The following is a 27,983-nucleotide window of genomic DNA, read 5'->3' as shown; positions in this document are numbered from 1 at the left end:
AACATCACACTCCAGGGACTGTTGTGGGGTGGGGGGACGGGGGAGGGACAGCATTAGGAGATATACCTAATGCTAAATGACGAGTTAATGGGTGCAGCAAACCAACATGGCACATGGATACATATGTAACAAACCTGCACATTGTGCACATGTACCCTAAAACCTAAAGTATAATAATTAAAAAATAAATAAAAATAAATAAAAAATAATAATTTTTTAAATGTCTTTGCTTGGCAGAATTAAAAGTTAGCAATCCTATGTCAGCTCCCATCCTATCTCACTTCCTAATTCAAAAATTATGTTTACAGCCTCTGAAATTCCAAAGTTTTGGAACTGGTATATCACAGAACGATCTATTAAATTTGATTCCTACACTAATATTCTGTGATTTTTTAAAGGACATTTCAGAACTGTGGATTCTGGCTATCACTGACGTGTTCAAGTTCAAGAATAAGAAGTCATCCTTTTAGAATTTAAAAATACTGGTAAAATTATATAGAACTAAATGTTCACAAAAGTAAAACTGGAAAAATCTAAATAAAATGAGTCGATAGTAAATATGATGCTATAGTTTTACAAAATGTTATCATGAAGAGAAACTGGGTAATGCATAGGCATGAATCTCTCTATACTAGTTCTTACAACTGCATGTGAATCTAGAACTATCTAAATAAAAATTTCAGTTAAAAAATACTCACTGGGTTGTGTGCAATGGCTCATGCCTGAAATCCCATTTTGGAAGGCCAAGGTGGGAGGATCCCTTGAGTCCAGGCATTTGAGACCAGCCTGGACAACATAATAAGACCCCATTTCTACAAAAAGTTTAAAAAAAAATTGCTAGGTGTGGTGGTGGGCACCTATGGTTCCAGCTACTCGGGAGGCTGAGGTGAAAGGATCTCTTGAGCCCAAAAGTTCAAGGTGGAGCCATGATCATGCCACTGCATTCCAGCCTGCGCAAAAGAGTGAGTCTCGATGTCTTGCAGAAAAAAAAAAAAAAAATGCTCACTGGGCTCTAAAAGTTCTTGATGTTGTTTATTAATTCAAACAATTGTCAGATTCAAACTCAATAAATATAATCAACTATCTTTTATACATAGCATATTGACAGTTATTATGAACCATTTGTTCGGCAAATATGTACTGAGGATCTTCTATATTCCAGGCACTATGCTAGGTACTAGAGTCTGGTGGCCAACTCAGTTCTTCCCTTCACAGAGAGTATCACCTAGCTGGAGAAAAAGGCAATAAATAAAGAGACAACTTCAAATTGTAACAAGTGCTACGGAAAAAAGAAAGGCTGAGATAGAAAACACAGGGAGGGATAAGGAACTACATGAGCCATACATATGGAAAATGAAACTGTGATGCAGGAATGTGCCCTTATCTTTTGTATGCCTATATTATTGAACTGGCTTAAATTCTGAATAATGAAAGAATGTGCTTGGGTTGTGACTGTGATGGGCTCTTAAAGGTAGGCTCTGCCCTTCTGCACCAGTAAAAGGAGTGAGAAAAAAAATTTCTCATCTTTTTTTTGCCTTTAACAAATAAGGCAATACAAGACTGTCCATATGTAAAAGTTAAACATACAATGGGGGCCAGGTATGGTGGCTCATGCCTGTAATCCCAGCACTTTGAGAGGCCAAGGCTGGTGGATCACTTGAGGCCAGGAGTTCAAGACCAGTCTGGCCAACATGGAGAAACCCTGTCTCTATGAAAAAAATACAAAAATTATCCAGACACCATGGTGTACACCTGTAATCCCAGCTTCTTGGGAGGCTGAGGCACGAGAATTGCTTGTACGAGGGAGGTGGAGGTTGCAGTGAACTGAGATCTTGCCACTGCACTTCAGCCTGAGGGACAGAGCAAGACCTTGTCTCAAAAGAAAAAACGTATTCCATAAACATACAATGGACCCAGCACTCTGTGAAATGAAATTCTTTAAAAGGTATGTGAGTCATAATTTCCCATATATGCCACCATCCCTTGGAGGAGGAGGGGTTGGCTCTCTACCTAAACTAGAAGATGAAACTCTCTCATAATCAAAGCTAGGGGAGGACCAGGGAGGTCTTCAAGAGGAGAAACATACCTTTGAAATTCTCTCCCTTCTTAGAAGATTCAGAGTATTTCAAATACTGCCAAGTATGCCCTGGGAGGCAGTCAAAATTTGTAGTAGGCCAGACCACAGGACTAGGAAATTAAGATACAGCTCCTATTAGGCCTAGCTGCAGGGCCAGAATATTAAGGTTCACTTGGGCCCAGTTTGGCTGAAAAGACACAGGCTCCAAATAAGACTAGACAGGAGAACATGTAAATAAATAGAATATTCACATAATGGAACATTATATAACTGTCAAACCAAATAAAGCAAGGTACAGAAGAATGTGTATTGTACAATATTTTTATATAAGAAAGGAAGGACAATAACATACATACATATTTGCCTGTGTGCTAATAAAAGTGGCTACCTTAAGGGAGATGGGTACAAAGATGAGGGTATGAGAAGAGGAGCAAGAACAAAATTTCACTTTATACCTTTTTATATTGTTTTGTAAAAATAAAGAGCTAAAAGATTATAATTCTCATTGCTGGTGTTAGTCACACATTTGGAGACGACAATTCAGTGGTATACATCAAGATCCTTAAAACTGGCATATCCCTAGACCCAGAAATTCCACTTTTGAAAGGAAGTTATCTAAGAAAATAATAAGAGATTTGTGTACACACACACACACACACACACACACACACATTCACTGCAGAATTGTTTATCACAGTTAAAATTTTTTTTTAATCTACATGTAAAATAATAGAGAACCAGTGAAGGAAATTATGGACCATCTAAACAATTCAGTAACATGCAACTATCAAAAACTATTCTGTAAAATATATACTATAGAATACTCAGTGGCATAGAAAAGTATTCATAGTATATTTTTTAAATCATTCACTAATTTTTCAGTACCTTCTTTAGAGCATCTACCACGTACTAGGCACTGAGCTAAATGCTGATTAAAAAGGCCAGTTACAAAACAGTATATAAATGGATAATCCCTTCTTTTTATTCTCTTTTTTTTTTTTTTGAGACAGAGTCTCGCTCTGTCAGGGGTGCGGTGGCACGATTGAGGCTCACTGCAAGCTCCGCCTCCCGGGTTCACGCCATTCTCCTGCCTCAGCCTCCCGAGTAGCTGGGACTACAGGCGCCCACCACCATGCCTGGCTAATTTTTTTTTTTTTGTATTTTTAGTAGAGACGGGGGTTTCACCATGTTAGCCAGCATGGTCTCGATCTCCTGACCTCGTGATCCACCCGCCTCGGCCTCCCAAAGTGCTGGGATTACAGGCGTGAGCCACCGCGCCCGGTGACAATCCCATTTTTTGTGCATCTGTGCATTTATAACTAGACTAGAAGGATAGACACCAATATGAGAGTAGTGATTACCTGAGTGGCAAGATTATGGGTGAAATATATTTTCTATAACGAACATATATTATTTCTGCAATATGAGAAAAAAGCACTACTTTTTAAATCAGGCTAACAACTCCCAGTATCAAGAATGTGTCTCATTCATCTCTCTGTTCTCTCACCCCCTCCTGACTCCCTGAATACAAACATGATGCTTGCTTCAGCTGCAGCAATTCTGTGGCCATTATGGAAAGGCCAAGAACTGCAAGATACACTCTCCCTGACATCTCTGAGCTGCCAACCATTTCTAGACTTCTTTTTATGCGGAAGAAACAAACCTCTATTCTTTTTAAGCAGGTTACTTGCAGCTGAAAGCATTTGAAGCTGACATAGTAACCTATTAAATAATACATGACACATTAAGGCCAGCACAGGCAACCCAACACGTTTCTTTGATCAACCAGCAGAAACTGAAGACTGATGTGGTTAATTGCCCCCCTAGCTTCTGGCTCCGTATTCTCTTCTCTGAAGCTCCTGGGAAGTAGAGCCCAGAAGAAGCTGTTAGTGAAGATTCTATATCCATAGGGGAGCACTGCTTGCCGCAAAGAAAAACCAGGCAGCCATTCCTACAGCTTTACAATGTGGCCCAGCATTCCCACTCCTGGAAATGTCTCCTAAGAAAAAATCATGAATGTGATTACACATACATGCAAATACATCAGAAAAAATGGTGGGGAAAACCTATATGTTGACCAAGTGGGATAGATTAAAAAATAATGTCATGTTCTAACAGTGGAGTACTCTGTAGACATTAATGCCATGGAAAAATGCATAAAATATATTGATGAGTGAAAACAGAAAACAAAACTATATGTAAAGTATTATCCAAATTTAGAAAAATACGTCCATTTTCTGTTAGAAAAGTAACAGAACAAATATGCATGCAATAAAAACAATGGAAAAAAGCCACATACTGAAATATTGATAGTGCTATCATGAATGGGTGAAATGCAATGTTATTTTATTTTTTGAGTACTTCTATATTTTTTAAAATCTTCCAAATTTATTTTCTTATGCAGTTGGTAAGAAAATTTCTTCTAAATAGCACCTTCTTACAGAATATTCTGGGCCCTCCAACCAAGATGTTCAATTCATCCACACCGACTTTGTCTAATACCTGCCTGCAGATCTAATGGAGTTAACAAGAAACAATTTATTTTTGTGTTTTAAAAATAGACATGGCAACAGCTGCAAGCTAAGCTACAGAAAATGATAAAGAAATTTTGTTTCCAAATAAATTTGCATTGTATAAATGCAGTACATTTTCTTTAATTCCATAAGGTTTTGATACTGCTAATTTGAGAAAAATATTGATGTTTCCTTAAATAAGTCTAATTTGTATTGAAATTCATCCCCTCACTTGAAATGGAATGATCTTGAAAACAATAAAAATGAATGTTAATTTGCTATGTCATTGATAAAAAGCAAGTCCTTTTATATCCTTGTCCTTATCCATTAGACTTCATTTTACAGAAAAGGTAGCTATCAGGCAGGTCTCACCTTTTTGCCACCTAAGGACATTAGCTATTAGAACTCAAGCTCCCTAGCCAGATGGCCTGGGTCCGTATCTTAGGCCCACCACTTGCCAACTGGGTGTCCTTGAGCCCTTGTTTAACCTCTCTGAGCTTCAGTTTTCCCATGTGTAAAACAAGGATAATACAAGTATCGACTCCATAGAGTTGCTATGACGATGAAATACGAAAATCTACATAAAGATCTTAGTTCAGTGCCTGGCCATAGTTATCTAATTAAAAAAAAAAAAAAGTAAGGTCTCTCAACTTGCTTTCAATTTTTATGTGCAGATAGATCATGGACCTGAAATTTTAGGTCCTAAAGAGGCCCAAGCATCATAGTTTAAGAACCCATGTTGGAAAAATTAGCTGGGCGCAGTGGCGTATGCCTGTTGTCCCAGCTACTTGGGAGGCTGAGACAGCAGAATCACTTGAACCCAGGAGGCGGAGGTTGCAGTGAGCCAAGATTGCACCACTGCACTCCAGCCTGGATGACAGAGCGAGACTCCGTCTAAAAAAAAAGAACCCATGTTGGATACAGATACTTGACTTTTAAATGCAGATTCAGTGTCATTTACTTAGCATTCCCTATGATAAATGAGATGTTTAGGGAAAATGTTGGGTTTTTTTAGACCACTGGAAATTGACTTCAGCATGTGTGTTAGAGAATGTAACTACTCCATTCACCTTGTCCCATCCAGTACTTTCACTAAAAGCAAGGTATTGTGACCAATAATAAAATCATAGCTAAAATAATCACTAACATGTCATTAGGGCTTAATATGTACCAGAAAGCACCCTGTGTGTTTTCATGTATTATCTCATTTCATCCTCACAACTAACCAGTGAGGTAAGTTCTCTTACTATCCCAATTTTTAGATGAGAAAACTGTGGTATAAAGAGCGAGGAAAGTGCTAAGCCAAGATATAAACATAGTATGTAACAATATACTATATTTACTATATTTATGTATTATAACATATAATATAATAATATGTTTTGTTATAATATATAACAATAATATAATTTATATTTATATATATTATTGTTATATATTATATATTATAGTATTTAGTAATAATAATAATAACACAGCATAATCATTCAATCCCTGTGACCTACCAAATGCAGCTCTAGATGCTTTCCCAGTGACATCTCTTCTGTTGACAACAATCTTTTACTATCATCATTTAATGGATGAGGAAACTGAGAACTTAAATGAGTTACCTGGCCAAGATGGCCGAATAGGAACAGCTCCGGTCTACAGCTCTCAGCGTGAGCGGCACAGAAGACGGGTGATTTCTGCATTTCCGTTTGAGATACCGGGTTCATCTCACTAGGGAGTGCCAAACAGTGGGTGCAGGACAGTTGGTGCAGCGCACTGTGCGCAAGCCGAAGCAGGGCGAGGCATTGCCTCACTCGGGAAGCGCAAGGGGTCAGGGAGTTCCCTTTCCTAGTCAAAGAAAGGGGTAACAGATGGCACCTGGAAAATCGGGTCAGTCCCACCCTAATACTGCGCTTTCCCAACGGGCTTGGAAAACGGCACACCAGGAGATTGTGTCCCGCACCTGGCTCAGAGGATCCTATGCCCACGGAATCTCGCTGATTGCTAGCACAGCAGTCTGAGATCAAACTGCAAGGCAGCAGCGAGGCTGGGGGAGGGGTGCCTGCCATTGCCGAGGCTTGCTTAGGTAAACAAAGTAGCCAGGAAGCTTGAACTGGGCGGAGCCCAACACAGCTCAAGGAGGCCTGCCTGCCTGCCTCTGTAGGCTCCACCTCTGGGGGCAGGGCACAGACAAACAAAAATTCAATAGGAACCTCTGCAGACTTAAATGTCCCTGTCTGACAGCTTTGAAGAGAGTAGTGGTTCTTCCAGCACGCAGCTGGATATCTGAGAATGGACAGACTGCCTCCTAAAGTGGGTCCCTGACCCCCGAGCAGCCTAACAGGGAGGCACCCCCCAGTAGGGACAGACTGACACCTCACTCGGCCAGGTACTCCTCTGAGACAAAACTTCCAGAGGAACTATCAGACAGCTGAATTTGTGGTCTCACGAAAATCCACTGTTCTGCAGCTACCACTGCTGACACTCAGCCAAACAGGGTCTGGAGTGGACCTCTAGCAAACTCCAACAGACCTGCAGCTGAGGGTCCTGTCTGGTAGAAGGAAAACTAACAAACGGAAAGGACATCCACACCAAAAACCCATCTGTACATCACCATCATCAAAGACCAAAAGTAGATAAAACCACAAAGATGGGGAAAAAACAGAGCAGAAAAACTGGAAACTCTAAAAAGCAGAGCACCTCTCCTCCTCCAAAGCAACGCAGTTCCTCACCAGCAACGGAACAAAGCTGGATGGAGGATGACTTTGACGAGTTGAGAGAAGAAGGCTTCAGACGATCAAACTACTCCGAGCTACGGGAGGAAATTCAAAACAATAGCAAAGAAGTTAAAAACTTTGAAAAAAAATTAGACGAACAGATAACTAGAATAACCAATGGAGAGAAGGGCTTAAAGTAGCTGATGGAGCTGAAAGCCAAGTTTCGAGAACTACATGAAGATTGCAGAAGCCTTGGGAGCTGATGCGATCAACTGGAAGAAAGGGTATCAGTGATGGAAAATGAAATCAATGAAATGAAGCAAGAAGGGAAGTTTAGAGAAAAAAGAATAAAAAGAAACGAACAAAGCCTCCAAGACATTTGGGACTATGTGAAAAGACCAAATCTACATCTGATTGGTGTACCTGAAAATGACGGGGAGAATGGAACCAAGTTGGACAACACTCTGCAAGATATTATCCAGGAGAACTTCCCCAATCTAGGAAGGCAGGCCAACATTCAGATTCAGGAAATACAGAGAACGCCACAAAGATACTCCTAGAGAAGAGCAACTCCAAGACACATAATTGTCAGATTCACCAAAGTTGAAATGAAGGAAAAAATGTTAACGGTGGCCAGAGACAAAGGTCGGGTTACCCACAAAGGGAAGACCATCAGACTAACAGCTGATCTCTCAGCAGAAAATCTACAAGCCAGAAGAGAGTGGGGGCCGATATTCAACATCCTTAAAGAAAAGAATTTTCAACCCGGAATTTCATATCCAGCCAAACTAAGCTTCATAAGTGAAGGAGAAATACTTTACAGACAAGCAAATGCTGAGTGATTTTGTCACCACCAGGCCTGCCCTAAAAGAGCTCGTGAAGGAAGCACTAAACATAGAAAGGAACAACTGCTACCAGCCACTGCAAAAACACGCCAAATTGTAAAGACCATCGAGGCTAGGAAGAAACTGCATCAACGAGCAAAATAACCAACTAACATCATAATCACAGGATCAAATTCACACATAACAATATTAACTTTAAATGTAAATGGGCTAAATGCTCCAATTAAAAGACACAGACTGGCAAACTGGATAAGGAGTCAAGACCCATCAGTGTGCTGTATTCAGGAAACCCATCTCACGTGCAGAGACACACATAGACTCAAAATAAAGGGATGGAGGAAGATCTATCAAGCAAATGGAAGACAAAAAAAGGCAGGGGTTGCAATCCTAGTCTCTGATAAAATAGACTTTAAATCAACAAAAATCAAAAGAGACAAAGAAGGCCATTACATAATGGTAAAGGGATCAATTCAACAAGAAGAACTAACTATCCTAAATATATATGCACCCAATATAGGAGCACCCAGATTCATAAAGCAAGTCCTGAGTGACCTACAAAGGGACTTAAACCCCCACACAATAATAATGGGAGATTTTAACACCCAACTGTAAACATTAGACAGATCAACGAGATGGAAAGTTAACAAGGATATCCAGGAATTGAACTCAGCTCTGCACAAAGTAGACCTAATAGACATCTACAGAACTCTCCACCCAAAATCAACAGAATATACATTTTTTTTCAGCACCATACCACACCTATTCCAAAATTAACCACATAGTTGGAAGTAAAGCTCTCCTCAGCAAATGTAAAAGAACACAAATTATAAGAAACTGTCTCTCAGACCACAGTGCAATCAAACTAGAACTCAGGATTAAGAAACTGACTCAAAACTGCTCAACTACATGGAAACTGAACAACCTGCTCCTCAATGACTACTGGGTACATAATGAAATGAAGGCAGAAATAAAGATGTTCTTTGAAACCAATGAGAACAAAGACACAACATACCAGAATCTCTGGGACACATTCAAAGCAGTGTGTATAGGGAAATTTATAGCACTAAATGCCCACAAGAGAAAGCAGAAAAGATCCAAAATTCACACCCTAACATCACAATTAACAGAACTAGAAAAGCAAGAGCAAACACATTCAAAAGCTAGCAGAAGGCTAGAAATAACTAAAATCAGAGCAGAACTGAAGGAAATAGAGACACAAAAAACTCTTCAAAAAATTAATGAATCCAGGAGCTGGTTTTTTGAAAAGATCAATGAAATTGATAGACCGCTAGCAAGACTAATAAAGAAGAGAGAAGAATCAAATAGATGCAATAAAAAATGAAAAAGGGGTTATCACCACTGATCCCACAGAAATACAATCTACCATCAGAGAATACTACAAACACCCCTACGCAAATAAACAAGAAAATCTAGAAGAAATGGATAAATTCCTCGACAAATACACCCTCCCAAAACTAAACCAGAAAGAAGTTGAATCTCTGAATAGACCAATAACAGGTTCTGAAATTGTGTCAATAATCAATAGCTTACCAATCAAAAAGAGTCCAGGACCTGATGGATTCACAGCCGAATTCTACCAGAGGTACAAGGACAAACTGGTACCATTCCTTCTGAAACTATTCCAATTGATAGAAAAAGAGGGAATCCTTCCTAACACATTTTATGAGGCCAGCATCGTCCTGATACCAAAGCCTGGCAGAGACATAACCAAAAAAGAGAATTTCAGACCAATATCCTTGATGAACATTGATGCAAAAATCCTCAATAAAATAGTGGCAAACCGAATCCAGCAGCACATCAAAAAGCTTATACATCATGATCTAGTGGGCTTCATCCCTGGGATGCAAGGCTGGTTCAACATACGCAAATCAATAAATCTAATCCAGCATATAAACAGAACCAAAGACAAAAACCACATGATTATCTCAATAGATGCAGAAAAGGCCTTTGACAAAATTCAACAACCCTTCATGGTAAAAACTCTCAATAAATTAGGTATTGATGGGACATATCTCAAAATAGTAAGAGCTATCTATGACAAACCCACGGCCAATATCATACTGAATGGGCAAAAACTGGAAGCACTCACTTTGAAAACTGGCACAGGAGAGGGATGCCCTCTCTCACCACTCCTATTCAACATAGTGCTGGAAGTTCTGGCCAGGGCAATCAGGCATGAGAAGGAAATAAAGGGTATTCAATTAGGAAAGAGGTGTCAAATTCTCCCTGTTTGCAGATGACATGATTGTATATCTAGAAAACCCCACTGTCTCAGCCCAAAATCTCCTTAAGCTGATTAGCAACTTCAGCAAAGTCTCAGGATACAAAATCAATGTACAAAAATCAAAAGCATTCTTGTACACCAATCACAGACAAACAGAGAGCCAAATCATGAGTGAACTCCCATTCACAACTGCTTCAAAGAGAATAAAATACCTAGGAATCCAACTTACAAAGGATGTGAAGGACCTCTTCAAGGAGAACTACAAACCACTGCTCAATGAAATAAAAGAGGATACAAACAAATGGAAGAACATTCCCTGCTCATGGGTTGGAAGAATCAATATCGTGAAAATGGCCATACTGCCCAAGGTAATTTACAGATTCAATGCCATCCCCATCGAGATACCAATGACTTTCTTCACAGAATTGGAAAAAACTACTTTAAAGTTCATATGGAACCAAAAAAGAGCCCGCATCGCCAAGTCAATCCTAAGCCAAAAGAACAAAGCTGGAGGCATCACGCTACCTGACTTCAAACTATACTACAAGGCTACAGTAACCAAAACAGCACGGTACTGGTACCACAACAGAGACATAGATCAATGGAACAGAACAGAGCCCTCAGAAATAATGCCGCATATCTACAACTATCTGATCTTTGACAAACCTGACAAAAACAAGCAATGGGGAAAGGATTCCCTATTTAATAAATGGTGCTGGGAAAACTGGCTAGCCATATGTAGAAAGCTGAAACTGGATCCCTTCCTTACACCTTATATAAAAATTAATTCAAGATGGATTAAAGACTTACAAGTTAGACCTAAAACCATAAAACCCTAGAAGAAAGCCTAGGCAATACCATTCAGGACATAGGCGTGGGCAAGGACTTCATGTCTAAAACACCAAAAGTAATGGCAACAAAAGCTAAACTTGACAAATGGGATCTAATTAAACTAAAGAGCTTCTGCACAGCAAAAGAAACTACCATCAGAGTGAACAGGCAACCTACAGAATGGGAGAAAATTTTTGCAATCTACTTATCTGACAAAGGGCTAATATCCAGAATCTACAATGATCTCAAACAAATCTACAAGAAAAAAACAAACAACCCCATCAAAAAGTGGGCAAAGGACATGAACAGACACTTCTCAAAAGAAGACATTTATGCAGCCAAAAAACACATGCAAAAATGCTCATCATCACTGGCCGTCAGAGAAATGCAAATCAAAACCACAATGAGATACCATCTCACACCAGTTAGAATGAGCATCATTAAAACGTCAGGAAACAACAGGTGCTGGAGAGGATGTGGAGAAACAGGAACACTTTTACACTGTTGGTGGGACTGTAAACTAGTTCAACCATTGTGGAAGTCAGTGTGGCAATTCCTCAGGGATCTAGAACTAGAAATACCATTTGACCCAGCCATCCCATTACTGGGTATATACCCAAAGGACTATGAATCATGCTGCTATAAAGACACATGCACATGTATGTTTGTTGCGGCACTATTCACAATAGCAAAGACTTGGAACCAACCCAAATGTCCAACAACGATAGACTGGATTAAGAAAATGTTGCACATATACACCATGGAATACTATGCAGCCATAAAAAATGATGAGTTCATGTCCTTTGTAGGGACGTGGATGAAACTGGAAAACATCATTCTCAGTAAACTATCACAAGGACAAAAAACCAAACACCGCATGTTCTCACTCATAGGTGGGAATTGAACAATGAGAACTCATGGACACAGGAAGGGGAACATCACACTCCGGGGACTATTGTGGGTTGGGGGGAGGGGGAAGGGACAGCATTAGGAGATATACCTAATGCTAAATGACGAGTTAATGGGTGCAGCAAATCAACATGGCACATGGATACATATGTAACAAACCTGCACATTGTGCACATGTACCCCAAAACCTAAAGTATAATAATAAAAAAATAAATAAATAAAAAATAAATGAGTTACTTATGATGAGCTATAGCTCTGACTGGTTCCAAAGCCAGCCAGCCACTCCAGAATTACTCTTCTGCAGAGGGCAGGGAAAACAGCTCATCAGGTCCCTGAAGCACTCTACCCAGGCCACAGAATGTTGGAGAGGAATAGGACTTCAGAATGATCAGATCCAAGCCCTCACTTTACAGACATGGAAAGGGAGGCCCAGAGAAAAGAGACTTGCATAAGGCAGTAGGAGAGCCAGAACTAAAACCCGGGTCTCCCAGTTGACACGATGAAGCCATCTCATGTTGAGTCAGCTATCTCAGGCACTGTGAAAGCAGGAAGGGAAAGCCTGACAGCTTCAGAGTGATGGCAGCAGACTGTCCTCCCTCTCTCTGCTCCCTCCTGACCCTGGGACTGCTGCATATGCTTCCTGGCCCACTCAGAGTAGCAGCAACATGACTTGAGAAGACAGGCTCTTCAGGAGAGAACCCACAATGAAGACAGGAAGCATTCATGCCCTTACATGATCTACCTAGGGCCCATTTCCAATGGAATCCTCCTGAAATAGAATTAAAGATCAGTGGAGATGGAGGGCTGCCTCAGACGCATGTGAGTCTCTTTTGCAGACATACAACACAACCTAAATCTTTGAGAACATGATCTGACTCAACAAATCACCTGCATTTTTTCTGATTAAATGTACATCCATCTTAATTTGTCTACTGGATAAAAATAAACCAACTCGTACAGAAAGTTTTTTAAAAATAGAGTTTTGGGGTGTTTAATTAAAAATGCCGTCGGTATTATGTAATCCTTGAAATACAACAGTTGTTTACTCTGCTTTGATATCTAAGCTTTCCTTTGATGACAAATATTAATATTTATCATTTTTCTGATGTTGGACTAATAAGAATCTTAAGTGTTTATGAGAAGGCATTTAAATGTTACAGTACTGCTGATATGTTTGTTTTCTGATTTATATTCCTGTCTTTAACATCAACCAGGATTTACTTTTTTGTGCTGAATCCTGGGTTGTTGTTCATCAACATTTTCAGTAAACTTTACATAGCCAGAACTGATGATTTCTACATTTATTTGATGGTCAAAGTGAATATGAAACTTCACCAAATAACATAGTACTATGGGAAAGGTTTAGCTATGATTTATAAAGTAAAAACTGGAATGCATGTATAACTGCTAGCCAGGAATAGAGTAACATTCCAGGTTTAATGACACTGATCTCAGGTCATACTTACTGAGTGCTGAGTATGTGTCAGACACTGTGTAGAACATAATTGAAATCAATGATTTCACTTGATTCTCACAACAGCTCTAAGAGCTAGGTAGTATTACCATCTCCATTTTACAGGAAAGTGAGGCTCACAGAGGTTGAGTACATCACTCAAGATGACACAGCAAATGAGAAGCAAAGCCAGAAGTGAGTCCTCAGGGTCAGATAATGGGCTCTTATTTATAGTTCCTCTCTCAAGAGTCCCTCCATGACTCCCCAGCATTTGAAAAATCTTATTCTCTACAAAGTATAAATAACCCATCTGCATGGAGCAACAGTCTTCAGACAACCCAGACTTTCAGACCTTGATGGCTATGATGAGTCACACCTCATTTTGTTTATCATAGGCCATGCATTGTTCTATGCATGGAGACAGCAATAAAACAGCACCAACAATTGTTCCTGCCCTCATAGTGCTATCTTTCTAGAGAGGGAAGATAGATAATATTAACACAATAAACAAAGCATTATCACCATTATGGGGAGGAAACGGGAGGCTATGCAAATTCAGAGAAATGGTAGAAGGGGATGAAGTCTGCAGTTTCTGTAGATTTCACTTGCACATACTCCCCATGCAGCCAAGACTCAGCTAACCAGAGAAATGACTTAAATCAGTAACGGAAGATGGCCCAGAAGTAGTGTGGTACAGTGCAAAATCCAACACTGAATTCTCAGTTAGGGACCTGACATAAATCACTCACCCTGCATAAGGACCAGGTGCAGGGCAGACAGCCATCAGCAAAATAGCCACTACCACTGCCCTTCATAGAGCTTACAGTCCAAAGGGAAGAGAAGCATTGATTAAAAATCAAAGGTTAAATAAGAGCTGTAAAAAGTATAAGAAGGAAGCAAAAGACACAGGAGCTAACCTATAGGAGACTAAGAAAGGTCAACATTCTGCCACTTGCACTGTCTGTGACCCACACCAAGTCATTTCTCCTCTTTACAGCCAGTTTTTCAAATATGCAAATAAAGGAGAGTAGACTAGATGAATCCAACCAGCTTCTTTCAAGCTCTTTTTAAAAATCTCTTGAAGTCATGATTCTAACATATAAAAATTATGTATCTCCTCTTCTTTCCACCAATTAAAAGATCCTAAACTGTCAGTCCCTTTCATTATATTCATCTGCCTCACTACTGCTAGGACTTTGTTCTTGATTTTCACTGCCATGTGGCAGAGAAGTCAAATCAGGAGGGATATGGACGCGATACCACATTAGGGGGCAGAAGTGGGTATCGCAGATGCTCTGATCAGAACCTAGTGAAGGAAATGAGAAGGAATCGGGTTATACAAATGGAACCTAGGATCCAGAGAGTGTATTAACAGGTAACAAATTAGCCTGTGGAGATAGTAGGCATTAGGGAAGCATCAGCCAGGACTGTAACTCATGTTCTGGCCAAAGGGAGGAGAAAAAAAAAGTCTAGAAGTAGGTGCTCAGTGGAGAAGCAGATGAGTGGAAGAGAGGTCTGGACAGCAAACAGCATGGATCCAACCACAATACTTAGATCCAGGGACAGGAGCATTACCCATGGGAAAAGAAATCCAAATTCCATACTTTGACTCCAAGGCCCTGTATGGCCTGGGCCCTATCTATACAGCCAATTTCATCTGATGTCAGTCTCCCTTTCCCTCTCTATGGTTCAGCCACAGGGGCCTTCTTTTCTCCCTTTGATGGTGTTAAGCTCTTTCCCACCTTAAGGCCTTGGTATAGGCTAGTCCTTCTGCCTGGAACCCCATTCTATTAATACCAGCTCTTCATATGGCCAGCTCCCTCTCATCCTTTACTTAGCTCTCTGCTTAATTCTCAGCTCTTTCTGTCTGGCCATTTTATCTCAATAGGTTACTCATCCCTCTTACTATCACAGTATCTTATAGTCTTCCTTCTTGTACTTGACATCTTATTATTACAGGTGTTTGCCTATGTGTTATCTGTCCCCTTCACTAGACTCCATGAGGGCAGTGCTGATATTTTATATAGATCATCCCATTTAATTCATAACAATCTATGAAGTGGGTACTATTATGTCCATTTTACAAAGAGAAATAAAACTGCAAAGAAAAACAACTGGCTATATATATATATATATGAATTCTAAACAATACTACTCATTACATTAAAACAGAATGGCAACTTAGTAGAAGCCACAAAAATCTGAAATCTTTTTATTCCAAGTGTGGCCCATGGACCAGCAGCATATACATCACCTGGCAGCTTGTTGGAAATGCAAACACTTCTGGCCCCACCAGGACCCTTGCATATAGTTCCAGCAGTCCTCGACCCATAGGAGTTGGACCCAGCTGTTCCATCTGCACCAGGAAGCCAAACACAGCTAACACCTCTAGGCTAGGGAAACCTTGGCCTGTTGCCTTGTGGAAGTTCAAGAGGCTAGAGGAAGCCATAGCTTAGAGGAAGCTTTATCCCTGCTCAGAGGAGCCAAGAGAGGGCCTCAGCTGTAGATTTTTCTGAAGCTTCCTGGCCTTGTTTTTATCCACCAAGCTGGCAGAACCCAGCAACTGGGATTTCAAACTACAGTGGCCACCTGTTGTTTTTGTATCCCTAGTGTCACATCCCTCTTCTGAAGGTATCAGCACCTCTCGTTAACCAGGGCCTTTCTGTGTGTACAGCCTTGCAAGCTTTGCACAGCACAACTCCAGGGGGCACCAGTCACATATACTCTGGTATGAATGGTGGCCTCTGATGCTGAGAATGTGGTAGCCCTGCCCCACTTCCTCTGGGTGAATCTCTCCTCTCCCAGGGTGGGCATTTGCTCCACACCTGGCCACTCACAGTACCCCCTCCAACTGGCTATAGAAACAATTCCAAGTGGTAGGCATATGGCCCAAGCTAGAACTCCTTCAATCTGCTGTAAATTTTAAGGTATTATGAGCAAATAGATATATTTCAGCCCATACAATTGAGTCTCTCTAAACTTGATGGAAAAAATCTGGGATCTTTAAGGTAACATGTTATATCTGATTATTAAGATGGGAATTTAAGGTAACTTGCCTTCTAATGGAAATTTATGTAGCCAATTACAGTGCCCCCTTCTTTACATAATTTTAACCCATTGGGATTGCTTTCTAACCAGTGGTTCTTGGCCCTGGCTACAAGTTAGAATCACTAGAGCAGGTCTCGTCCAGATCAATTAAATTGGGAAAGGTTGGTGGCACAGGACTTGGTACCTCAATTTCAGCTGCACTAGTCTGACTACTCATCTATGTAAGGCATCCCAAAGTGGCATATGGTGTGCTACATAGTCTATGCTTCCAGGCAGGCCAACAAAGTGGTAGACTACATCCAGTGAAAATTAGACCTGCCAATTTCTGATGATGTAGTAACTGACAGGCAGAGACTAATTTTATTTACACAAGTGGCTGTAAAACAAAAAATATTCCCCTTTCTCTCCACCCCACCACTTTTTGTTATTCTACCTCTCCCACACTCTCTGCATTTGTTTTACCTCCCTCTTGCCTCTCCTGCTCTCCCTTGGATTTCTTGCCAGGATCATTCCTAGAAGAGATTGAACTGGAATCGCTAGTGCTCCAGGACTGAAACAATCTTATTCTAAGCAGGTTCCAACCCTTCCCTCCACCTGTCCTCAGGGCTCCAAACGCATAGGTAAACTCGTGCTTCTGGGCACAGCTTAAACATCTACTGACAAAACCAAGCAGGTACCGTCCTTCAGTTAATGTGGAGTCCAAAGGCAGCAGTGAGTTCTGTGTTTTGCTTTGTTTTTTCAAAACATTTCACAGATCAGGAAATTGAGGCTCAGAGAGATTTGGACACTTTCCCCAGAGTCACACACATAGAAAGTAGCAGAACCAAGATTAAAGTCCAGGTCTTTTGCTCTATTGAGTCCATTCTCTTAACTACATCACCTGTCACCTAGACCACTGAAGAGGCTCCTAAGTACTTGCTACTCAAACGTGGGAAGAAGACTTCTCAGAAAATAAAAATCTTGTTCTTACCACATTCCACAGACTTCAGTGATTAAATGACTATAGACTGTATGCTCCTCCAGCCTGGTCTAACTAAAATATGCATGCATTAAACCTTGTGAGGGAGTACTGATACTTCAACATTATCTATGATGGTTTCTAACTCCAGTAGCTGTGAGTCTGAGAAACTGCAAAATACACTGAATTTTAATAGAATTCTGATTGTTAATAAAAAGAGGTAAATCCATAACAAAGAACACGAATAAACACATAAAAAGACTCAGAAAGAGTATTTAAGTTCCAGAATCCTGTCAATGTGTATCTTTTGTGAACTTCTTAACCAGTTTCTCAATTTTCTCTTCTATTCCCACTTATTCATCATTAAAAGAAAATACTGGCATACATACAAAATACCCCTAAAATAAATGATTTTTAACTGCATTTAACACTCTGGCAAAAACACTCTTTTTCCCACCCTTTCTCTTTTTCTCTCTATGGAGTCAACAGACCAGAAAAGTAAGGCCACTACATTGTGAAATAACCTCCTGGTGGGCAGAAAGGTTCAGGAAATGCTGAAAAATGAAATTATGGTGCTGGGTAATATATATTCAAGCCAAGAATGTTCCTGGACCCTTGATATAAGGGTTTAAATATAAATAGTCAAATATAACTGTATGCATTTTCTATGAGGCAGAAAAACAACTTTCCAAAGGAAAGGGTCTGAAAGGGGATCAGAATATGCTACCCCAAAATATGCCACTTTGGCATAAGCGTTATTTGAGTTGAAGGCAATTAAGAACAGCAGATTCAGAAAAAAAAAAAAAAAAAAAAAAACCTCTGCCCTCCTCCATCTAGCTAAAAGCAGGGCATAGATTTTCCTTTGTAAAGGTGACATATTTTCTACAAATAAAGGTGTTCCCCTTTCCCTACCAGAGAGAAGACCTCTTACCTGCATAAACAAACCTTACTAAACAACCTTCATTTACCATATATTTTCCTAGTCATTTTTTCACAGTTTATCCCCCTACCCCAGAAGCCCAAATCCCCTTGTCCTTTCGTAACCACCCAACAGGTTCATTTTGCCTACTGTCCAGATAGAGCTGGTTTATCCAGACAGAAGAATTGCAACAGAGAAAGAATTTAATTCACACAGAGCCGGCTGAACAGGAGACCAGAGTTTTATTATTACTGAGATCAGTCTCCCTGGAACATTTCAGAGACTGGGATATTTTAAGGATAGTTTGGTGGGTAGCGGGCCAGGTAGTGGGGAGTGCTGACTGGTCGAATTGGAGATGAAATCACAGGGAGTCAAAGCTGTCCTCCTGTGCTGAGTCAGTTCCTGCATGGAGGCACAAGACCAAATGAGCCAGTTTATCAATCTGGGTGGTGCCATCTGATCCATCAAGTGCAAGGTTGGAAAAATATCTCCAGCACCAACCTTAGGTTTTGATGTTATCCCTAGGAGCAACTGGGGAGGTTTAGAATCTTGTGCCTCTGGTTGCATGACTCCTAAACCATAATTTCTAACCTTGTGGCTAATTTGTTAGTCCTAGGGGGTTTGGGAAAGGGTTGTTATCATCTTTGTTCCAAAGTTAAACTATAAACTAAGATCCTCCCAAAGTTAGTTTGGCCTACGCGCAGGAATGAACGAGGACAACTTGGACGTTAGAAGCAATTTAGATGGGGTTAGGTCAGATCTCTTTCACCATCATAATTTTTGCAAAGGAGGTTTCACTTTGTCTAGTTTCTTCTCCATATAATATATAAGCCCCCAGATCTAACCACCTCTTTAGGGTCTTCACTTCTTTTCTATGAAGGCCTCTGTATTCATATGTAATAAATGATTTCTCCTGTTAATCTGTCTTGTCAGTTTACTTTTTAGTGCCCCAGGAGCAGAACCTAAGAAAGTAGAGAAAGGATTGTTTTTCTTTTTTCCTCCCTCACAATCACCACATTTATGGATTATAAAGAAAATTAAAGGTATGTAATCAAATTAGCTTAATTATTATTCTGCTTTGACATGCAGTTGGGGGAGGATGGGGGTAGGAAGAAAACTTTATAATAGGCAGCCTTTCTAGAAGTGGTTCATTTCAATGGTTCATTTCAAGCTACTCAATTAGAATGTAAGAATATTACCAGTAAAAGTGAGTGGTATTTTATCTGAACAATTGTTTAAACCTTTTCAATAACACTGCCATAGATCATGAAAGCATGTCACTGAGTTTCTCTGGAACACAGTTTTAATGGGATTATAGCCCCCCACCCCACCTCCAACTATGAGGAATGAGGCAAACTAAGTACAGGATGAGAAACACAACCTGAAATTCAATATAAGGAAAACCCTTAGACAAACACAGCAAGAGATACAAGGAGGGTAGGGGAGAAAGAGTGTCCCTGATAGTTAATCTCAAAGATAACTAGTGCACAATTTATAGTTAGTTCATCAAATTCCATGACAGCTTTGTGATGGCTCTTTTCTTTCATTCCCAAAGCCTTCAAAATGCCACTTTCTAGATATTTCATTCCCCACTCAGACCTTTTACCTATTGGATTATACCTGATTCATTCCACAATGCTGTGTTATTAGAATCAGTGGTTTTCAATGTTAAATGCACTTTAGAATCAGCTGCGAATCATTCCACAATGCTGTGTTATTAGAATCAGTGGTTTTCAATCTTAGATGCACTTTAGAATCAGCTGGGAAATGTAAAAAATAAACAAACGAAAGAAATCACACAAACTAAAAAACACCTGCTCCCCTCCCCACTCTTTCAGTTATCTGGATGGGACCAGCCCCAGGTGATTCTAACTTACAGCCAAGTCTGAGAGCCACTAGTTGGAAAGCAATCCAAACAAATTAAAATTACGTAATGAAGGAATAAACTTACATTAGGAGGCCAGGTACCTCGAATTCCCATCCTAATAATCAGATATAATGTGTTAATTTAAGGATCCCAGATTTTGTCCATCAAATTTAGAAAGACTCAATTGCATGGGCTGAAATATATCTATTTGCCCATGATGGGGTTCAGGACATACTACCCCAAATATTGTAAGCTGAAGGAATTTGAGAAGACAGCAGAAGCCAGAAGGTCAGAGGTCACTCTCTGACCTTCCTTCTGCCCTCCTCTGAAGCAGGTCATAAAACCTAGGAAGAATTATCTGGCCTTCTCCTGAAGCAGGTCTAAGACCCTCCTGTGAAAGGTTTCTCACTTCCCATTCGTGGAGTGAAAGAACATCCTTATCTCTGAAAACAAAAGGTTACAGAGAATCTGAACAAACAGGTCTTGCTATGTTTCCTCCCATTATTAGCTCATACTTTCTTATTCAATCATACTTCTACACAACTGTCTACTTCTTCATCAAATCTAGCATAAAAAATACACAGCTTTGCCAGTTTTTGGGGTCTTCATTTCGTTATGAAGAATCCTGTGTCACATAAAACTTACGTTAAATAAATCTGTGTGCTTTTGTCTCGTTAATCTGTCTTTTGTTACAGGGGACTCAACCAAGAACCTGAGGGTGAGGAAAAGATACTTCTCCCCTGACCCCATGATACTCCAACTTGTACAGAGGATTGAAAAAATTCCAAACATCATATGATAGAGGTAAGCAAAAACAGTAGAACTAAAGGTGATCTAGTCCTGTTAGTATTCAAAATATGATAAACAAGGAAACAGAGCAGGATGTATCAACTTGCGTTTTTTATTGACAATGATAAGAATAAAATCATTAGCTACCATTTATGGAGTACCAGTTACTGTGTTAAGCATTTCAACGGGTTACCTCACTGAAAACTAAAAACATCCCTCTGCAATAGAAATTATCGCCCCCATTTCACAGATCAGGAAATTGAGGCTCAGAGAGATTTGGACACTTTCCCCAAAGTCACACACATAGAAAGTAGCAGAACCAAGATTAAAGTCCAGGTCTTTTGCTCTATTGAGTCCATTCTCTTAACTACATCATCTATCACCTAGACCACTGAAGAGGCTCCTAAGTACTTGCTACTCAAAGGACGATCCATGGACCAGCAGCATCAGTCTGTTAGAAATACTCTCTGATCCTTTCCAGGTCTTTAATCAGAATCTGCATTTTAAGAACAGCAGGAGACTTGTATGCACATTAAAATTAAAGAAGCACAAGCATACATGCTTGTCCCACATCAATTATTACCTCAGATAAATTCATTATCCATAATGCATCCATACTTCTTAAAGCCTGATTTACTCAACAAATAAAAATTGTATACGTTTATGGTATACAACATGATGTTTTGAAATATGTATCCACTGTGGAATGGCTACATCAAGCTAATTAATATGCACTACCTCAAATACTTATTTATTTGTGGTGAGAATGTCAGAGGTGTTTGAAACAGAGCAACCCCATCTTCAATAGGGGCTGGGTAAAATAAGGCTGAGATCTACTAGGCTGCATTCCCAGAAGGTTAAGGCATTCTTAGTCACAAGATAAGATAGAAGGTTGGCACAAGATACAGGTAATAAAGACCTTGCTGATAAGACAGGTTGCAGTAGAGAAGTTGGCTAAAACCCCCCAAAACCAAAATGGCGATGAGCGTGACCTCTGGTCGTCCTCACTGCTATACTCCCTCCGGTGCAATGACAGTTTAGAAATGCCATGGCAATGTCAGAAAATTACCCTATATGGTCTAAAAAGCAGAGTCATGAATAATCCATGCCTTGTTTACCATATCATCAAGAAATAACCATAAAAATGGGAAACCAGCCGCCCTCAGGACTGCTCTGTCTATGGAGTAGCCATCCTTTTATTCCTTTACTTTCTTAATAAACTTGCTTTCACTTTACTCTGTGGACTTGCTCTGAATTCTTTCTTGCACAAGATCCAAGAACCCTCTCTTGGGGTCTGGATCAAGACCCCTTTCTGGGAACAAGAACACTTAAAGTCTACACTCTAAGTAATCTTCAATAATACAATACATTGCTATACATCCATACTTTAATGAAAACAAATCCAATAATTTCATTTCCCCATTTAAAGCCATTAAACAGTTTCCCGAATGCCCTCGGAATAAGGTCAAAATGCAGGTAACCAGACTCTGCATAATATTACTCAGGCTCACCATTCTCAGCAAACTAACACAGGAACAGAAAAGCAAACACCACATGTTCTCACTCATAAGTGGGAGTTAAACAATGAGAACGCATGGACACAGGGAGGGGAACATCACACACCGGGGCCTGTTGGGGGGGTAGGGGGGGAATGGGAGGGAGAGCATTAGGACAAATACCTAATGCATGCAGGGCTTAAAACCTAGATGACAGATTGACAGGTGCAGCAAACCACCATGGCACATGTATACCTATTAACAAACCTGTACATTCTGTACATGTATCCCAGAACTTAGAGTAAAATTTTAAAAAAATTTTAAAAAAGAAAAATATATCTATTACTCAGGCTCACCTCTGCAGCCTTATTCTCTCTACCTCCTCCAGCCATTGATTTTCATATCCTAAGCACACAGACCTTCTTTCTGCTCATCAAATCCCAACATCCCCTCCCTCCCTCCCTCTTTTCCTCTATTGTACTCTTTCCTGCCGAGAATATACCCTCACTCACCCCATCACTGCCTCCCTGCCAGCCCCATTTACTGCTCTCACCAGAGCGGATGCAGTGCCTGGCACAGAGTTAGGAGCAAGATAAATGTGCTGAATAAAAACATGTTTAGGATACTGAGGGCCTCCGCTGTTTCCTTTGTCCATCTCCTCTGCTGTTGCTATGATCCTCCTTCCTGTTGCTCCTTCCCTGTTCCCTGCATCACTTCTTTTCAGTAACTCACCTCCTTATCAGTAACCTCATGGCTATTGAAGTTGTCAGCTTTAGAAAGAAGCACTGCCACATCCCCATGGTCATTGCCCCAGGATTACTCACCAGCTGGATGACAACTGCCTCACTCTAACCCTGAGGCTCCTGGGATAGAACCAATCCTTTCTAGAGATGGACAGAAGGCCCCACTGACAGAAACAGGCTGCTTTTAAGTCAAAGATTTAATATATAGGTGGAATCATAGATCAGGGGGCTCTCAGCAGGCAGTACCAAGCCAAAAGCTTCACTGTCTCTCTGCCCACACAAGAGAGTGTCACTGTGCTAAGACAGGTTATCAAGAGTTGTGAGGAACTTCATATTTTAAATGTGATGACCAAGTGTGCTACTCTAAGAAAACAAGTGGCAAACAAATCCTTTTATAATATAAATATCTGCCTCAAGTTTTAAATCTTCAGGAAATGTGAATTTTCATATATCAGGCTTACAATAACAAAAATAAGAGCTATTATATTTATCTATTGACTGCAAGCTGTTAAGAGCCTGACAACATGCTCAAAGCTTTAAACACACTTTCTTCTTCATCATCACTGTGAGGTAGAAATGCTTATTATCCCTATTTTAAGAGAGAAAACCAAGGGCTAAGTAACCTGTCTAAAAGGCACAGCTGGGAATTAAATCATAGGTCCCCAGACAACCCCTCTACTGCTTCTCTGCTATGTCTTACTATATAGATCACTTTCTCATCTGAGAAGTCACAGATGTGGACATTCCCAAAGAGACAATCCCTTGGAGAATGATCTCAAAGGCTGAGATTTTTCTCTGCAATGTACATGTTGAAAGCAAAGTAACCTCCTACATCTTATATTTCAAAGCTGCACTTCTACATTAAAAGAGCAAACAGATTCAATGAAGAGATGTGGGAACAGGGTGCTTATGAATGCAATGCCACAAGTACTTTTTCAGTGTCTACTGGTGGTCAGGCACTGTGGTGGAAGAGGAATGATCAGACTATCAGTTGGGAGAGTGTGGGGGTAGGGGCATGGGGGTGATGAGGAGAACTTCTCAAATAGACTGTTTCAGGAATGTTTAGCCAATAATTCATAAAACTGTTACTTTATTACCTAACTATATGGAAATCATCTTTCAGAAGAGACCAGGGTTACCTGCCTTATTATCTGTGAATACATAATTGAAAGGGCCAATATGTCTTCCAAAATGAAAGTCACAACTTGTTAGATTTCTGAGAGTTCATATTAGAGGGTCAGATTTTAACATGTGAATGCAAACATAGTGTCAGAATTTGTTCTCAAGCGTCTGAAAGAACAAAAGAGAAAAGAGTAATGGGAGCCAAAACCAGACTAACTTTCAAAATGAAAACAGAGCATGCCGAAGTTGCATAAACACACAAATAAAGATGGGGACACAAAAACATTTCCTAAAGCATTCTATCAAAGGCTGCAGGAAAAAGGCCAAGACAAGGGTACCAAATAGAAAAGCATAAGCCTGAAAAGGTTATCCACACTACTGTGAGGACTCCAGAAACCTGCCTTCTTGCAGAAACAGGATGCTTCTGACATGAGGGCATGCGATGAAGATTGCAGACTACTTTATACCACACTCTCCCCAGTTATAAAATAAGAGTTAGATTAGATAATTTATAAGGTCCTTCAAGTCTGAATGCATTAAGTCCTTATTATCTATGTGGTCCCTGCACCTTAAGAGAGATGAGCATATAAAGAAGCTCAAAAAAATTTGTTGAATTCATGAAGCATTACAACCTTACCAATAATAAATAAGATACTTTACAACAATTGGTCCTGGTCTGTGGCCTTGAAAGAGCAAATTAGAGGAGAAACCATTATCTAAAGAGCTACACATCTGGTGTTCCTGCTAGCAGACTGCTGGTGGAATGAAAATAACCCTGGACTTGAAAATCAGATGCTTGGTTCTAGTCTAATCTCTGACACAAACCAACCGTGTGACCTTGGGCAAACTGCCTTACCACCTGGGCCAGTTTCCTAATCTATAAAATAAAGGTATTCTAAAACTATATACAGCTAGCATTTGTGGAACCTTTATTATAGGCCAAGAAGTGTTCCAAGATCTTTGCATTAGAATTAAATGATCTCAAAGGTTTTTGCAGCTCAAATGTTTAGCGTCTAACTACAGAGGCAACATGGTATAATTAAAAGATTCCAAATTCTGTAGCCAGAAAGGTTGGGCTCCCCCTCAGCTCTGTAAGGTAAGGTCTTTCTCTAAGCAGAGACTGTTAAGCAGAAGGGCTTACAGTCTCAGTCCTTTTATTCACCAGTGTTTTAACTTGAACAAGTTACTTAGCCTTCCTAGCCTTAGTTTTCTAATCTGTAAAGTTGATATAAAATGGTTCTCACTCTCATATAGCTTTTAAGAGGATTAAATTATAACATATATATTTTATTGAATATATATTATATTGCTAGCTGTGCAATCAAGGGCTATCGTCTCAAGTTTTTTCTCATACATAAATGGGAAATGTAGTATTAAAAAGAGATCATGTGAACATGTTCTAAATGGTCAAGTGTTAGTGGTTTTGGAAGCATGTACATTAATACTTGGAACACCGTATACAACAGTGCCATATCTAACACTTAGAACAGCATATGCAATCAATAACAACACACACACACACACACACCCTAGACTTCTTTCTTTACTAAATATTTCTAGTCCAGGTTGCAGCAGGTGGACAGAGGCCGCAGCCATGAACGCAGGTCCACATGGGAGTTGTAGTTCGAGTCAAGGGACTGCTCTACAGAACGGCTAGAAGCGAGACTTCATCTCCCAGGAGACATCTCGCCGTGCAAAATGGCACGCCACGAGGCGGAGTACCTGCCCGACGAGAAACAAGAGGCGGGACTGCAATTCCCAGAAGCCTCCGCGGCCAAGGCCTCCGGCCGCAGGCTGAAGCCAAGGAGGGAGAGTTCAGGTAGATCCGGCTTTTAACATCAAGTGCGATTAGGGACGGCCCTTGATAGTCTGGGCCCGGCCCGGGTCAGAACCTTTCTAAAACAACCACTGTGGGTATTTTCTACTGGTCCCAGCACATTTCTGAGAGACCAGAATAATAATAGCAGTAAATCTGCAAGTGGTAAACTTTCACAAACATAACCTCAATTTAGATTTCGGCTTCAGGCAACATCCTTTGGCCACCTGACCTAGGAGCATTGAGCTCCTTGTTTCCCACATAAGCGCTGTGAGTGGCTGTTCCAAGGTAACACAGCGAGGGCAGAATGTGAGCCTACAGAGAAATCTGCAGATGCATCTCAAGTTCCACTAACCTGCCTCCTTACCCCCCCCCCACCACCGCCAACTTGGATATACCTTTAAAAAACCCCCTTTGACGCTAAAAATAAAAACAACCACCATAAAATACGTGTAAGAAAGTCCGACCAAGTACCGATGAGTTCTCCCACAACAATAAATTCGATGCCTTTTTGTCTGTTTTTGAAGTAGTAACGTAAAATTATTTCCCACAATGCTGCCTTCTCTGTACCCGGGTTTGCTCCTGTCCTGGGCACGTGTTCAGCAACCCCTTAGGGGAACCCAGAGCTGCGTGTTTAACATAGACCTGTTGGGACGGATTTTCGCTACTTGTCTATGAAACTGACGAATCATCCCAAAACGGCAGGTGCCGACTACACCCCCAGAGCCAAGAGCTGTGGCGTCCCCGGACCCGCTGGCGTGGCCCAGTGCCTCAGTTTCCCCAATGTATAAATACGGTGGAGGAGGAACGGGTTAGGGCTACGGTCGGTGCTTGGGAATTGGGGGGCCCGAGTCCCCACCCTGAGACCCTCGTGGGGCGGAAGAGTACTCGGGACAGAAGCTCACCGCCCCGTGAGCGGCGCCGGCCCCACTGGGCTCCGGGGTGATGACCAGACGCGCGTGGAAACCCAGACCCGCGCCCCAGAAACAGTATTCCACTAGGGCTTGCCTCCCGGCCCCTACCTTCCAGGATGTTGGCAGCTGGAAATGAAAGAAAGGCAGAGGGAGGGAGCGCGGGGCTGGAGCGCCGCCTGGGAGTGTGCCCACTGGGTGGCCGCCTGAGGGACCCGGGAACAGAGGGCAAAACTCCTGTGACGGGACAGAGCGGAGCGGGGACTGCAATTCCCAGAAGACGCCGCGGTAGGGGCGGGACCCAAGATGGCCGCTTGTCTGGGGACAGGAGCGGAGGCCAATACGCGCAGAGCATGCGCCTACGCCGGGCCAATTGAAAGCCATAGTGACAGTAACACTGATTCAGGGGCGGGAAACACTGACCACAGGAGGCAAGTTGAGGTGAGAATCGCCTTGGAAGGGGGTTTGGGGCATAAATCGCACAATCTTTGGCTTTTTCTAACTAGAAAAAGAAACATGATTCTTTTCACATGTAATAAAAGGCTGTACCGCACTTTTGCTTTCTACCTTCCTCCCAAAACGCGTTTAACTTATCCCTTCACGACTCCCCACTGGCTGGATTTCTTTTCATTTCCCCACTCCGGATCTTTCTGGATTCCTTAAGCCTTCTTTTCTTTATGTGTCTCTCAGAAACACGGACTCGCAGTCCCTAGCTTGATCCATCAAATGATGTGGT

The 27,983-nt window shown here is 40.9% G+C and overlaps 1 protein-coding gene across 1 annotated transcript in view; it reads right to left on the bottom strand.

Moving 5' to 3' along the window:
• Positions 1-27,539, bottom strand: part of FHIT (fragile histidine triad diadenosine triphosphatase) — a 1,518,095-nt gene extending 1,490,556 nt beyond the window's left edge. The window contains exon 1 of the mRNA XM_063630834.1: positions 27,359-27,539. The gene's annotated coding sequence lies outside the window, so the exon portion shown is untranslated. The remainder of the gene's footprint in view (positions 1-27,358) is intronic.
• Between the last annotated feature and the right edge of the window lie 444 nt (positions 27,540-27,983).

Source organism: Symphalangus syndactylus, chromosome 21 (genome assembly GCF_028878055.3).
Source record: "Symphalangus syndactylus isolate Jambi chromosome 21, NHGRI_mSymSyn1-v2.1_pri, whole genome shotgun sequence".
Taxonomy (NCBI): Eukaryota; Metazoa; Chordata; class Mammalia; order Primates; family Hylobatidae; genus Symphalangus; species Symphalangus syndactylus.
Note: the sequence above shows the minus strand (reverse complement) of the source record. Positions and strands in the feature narration are given on the sequence as shown.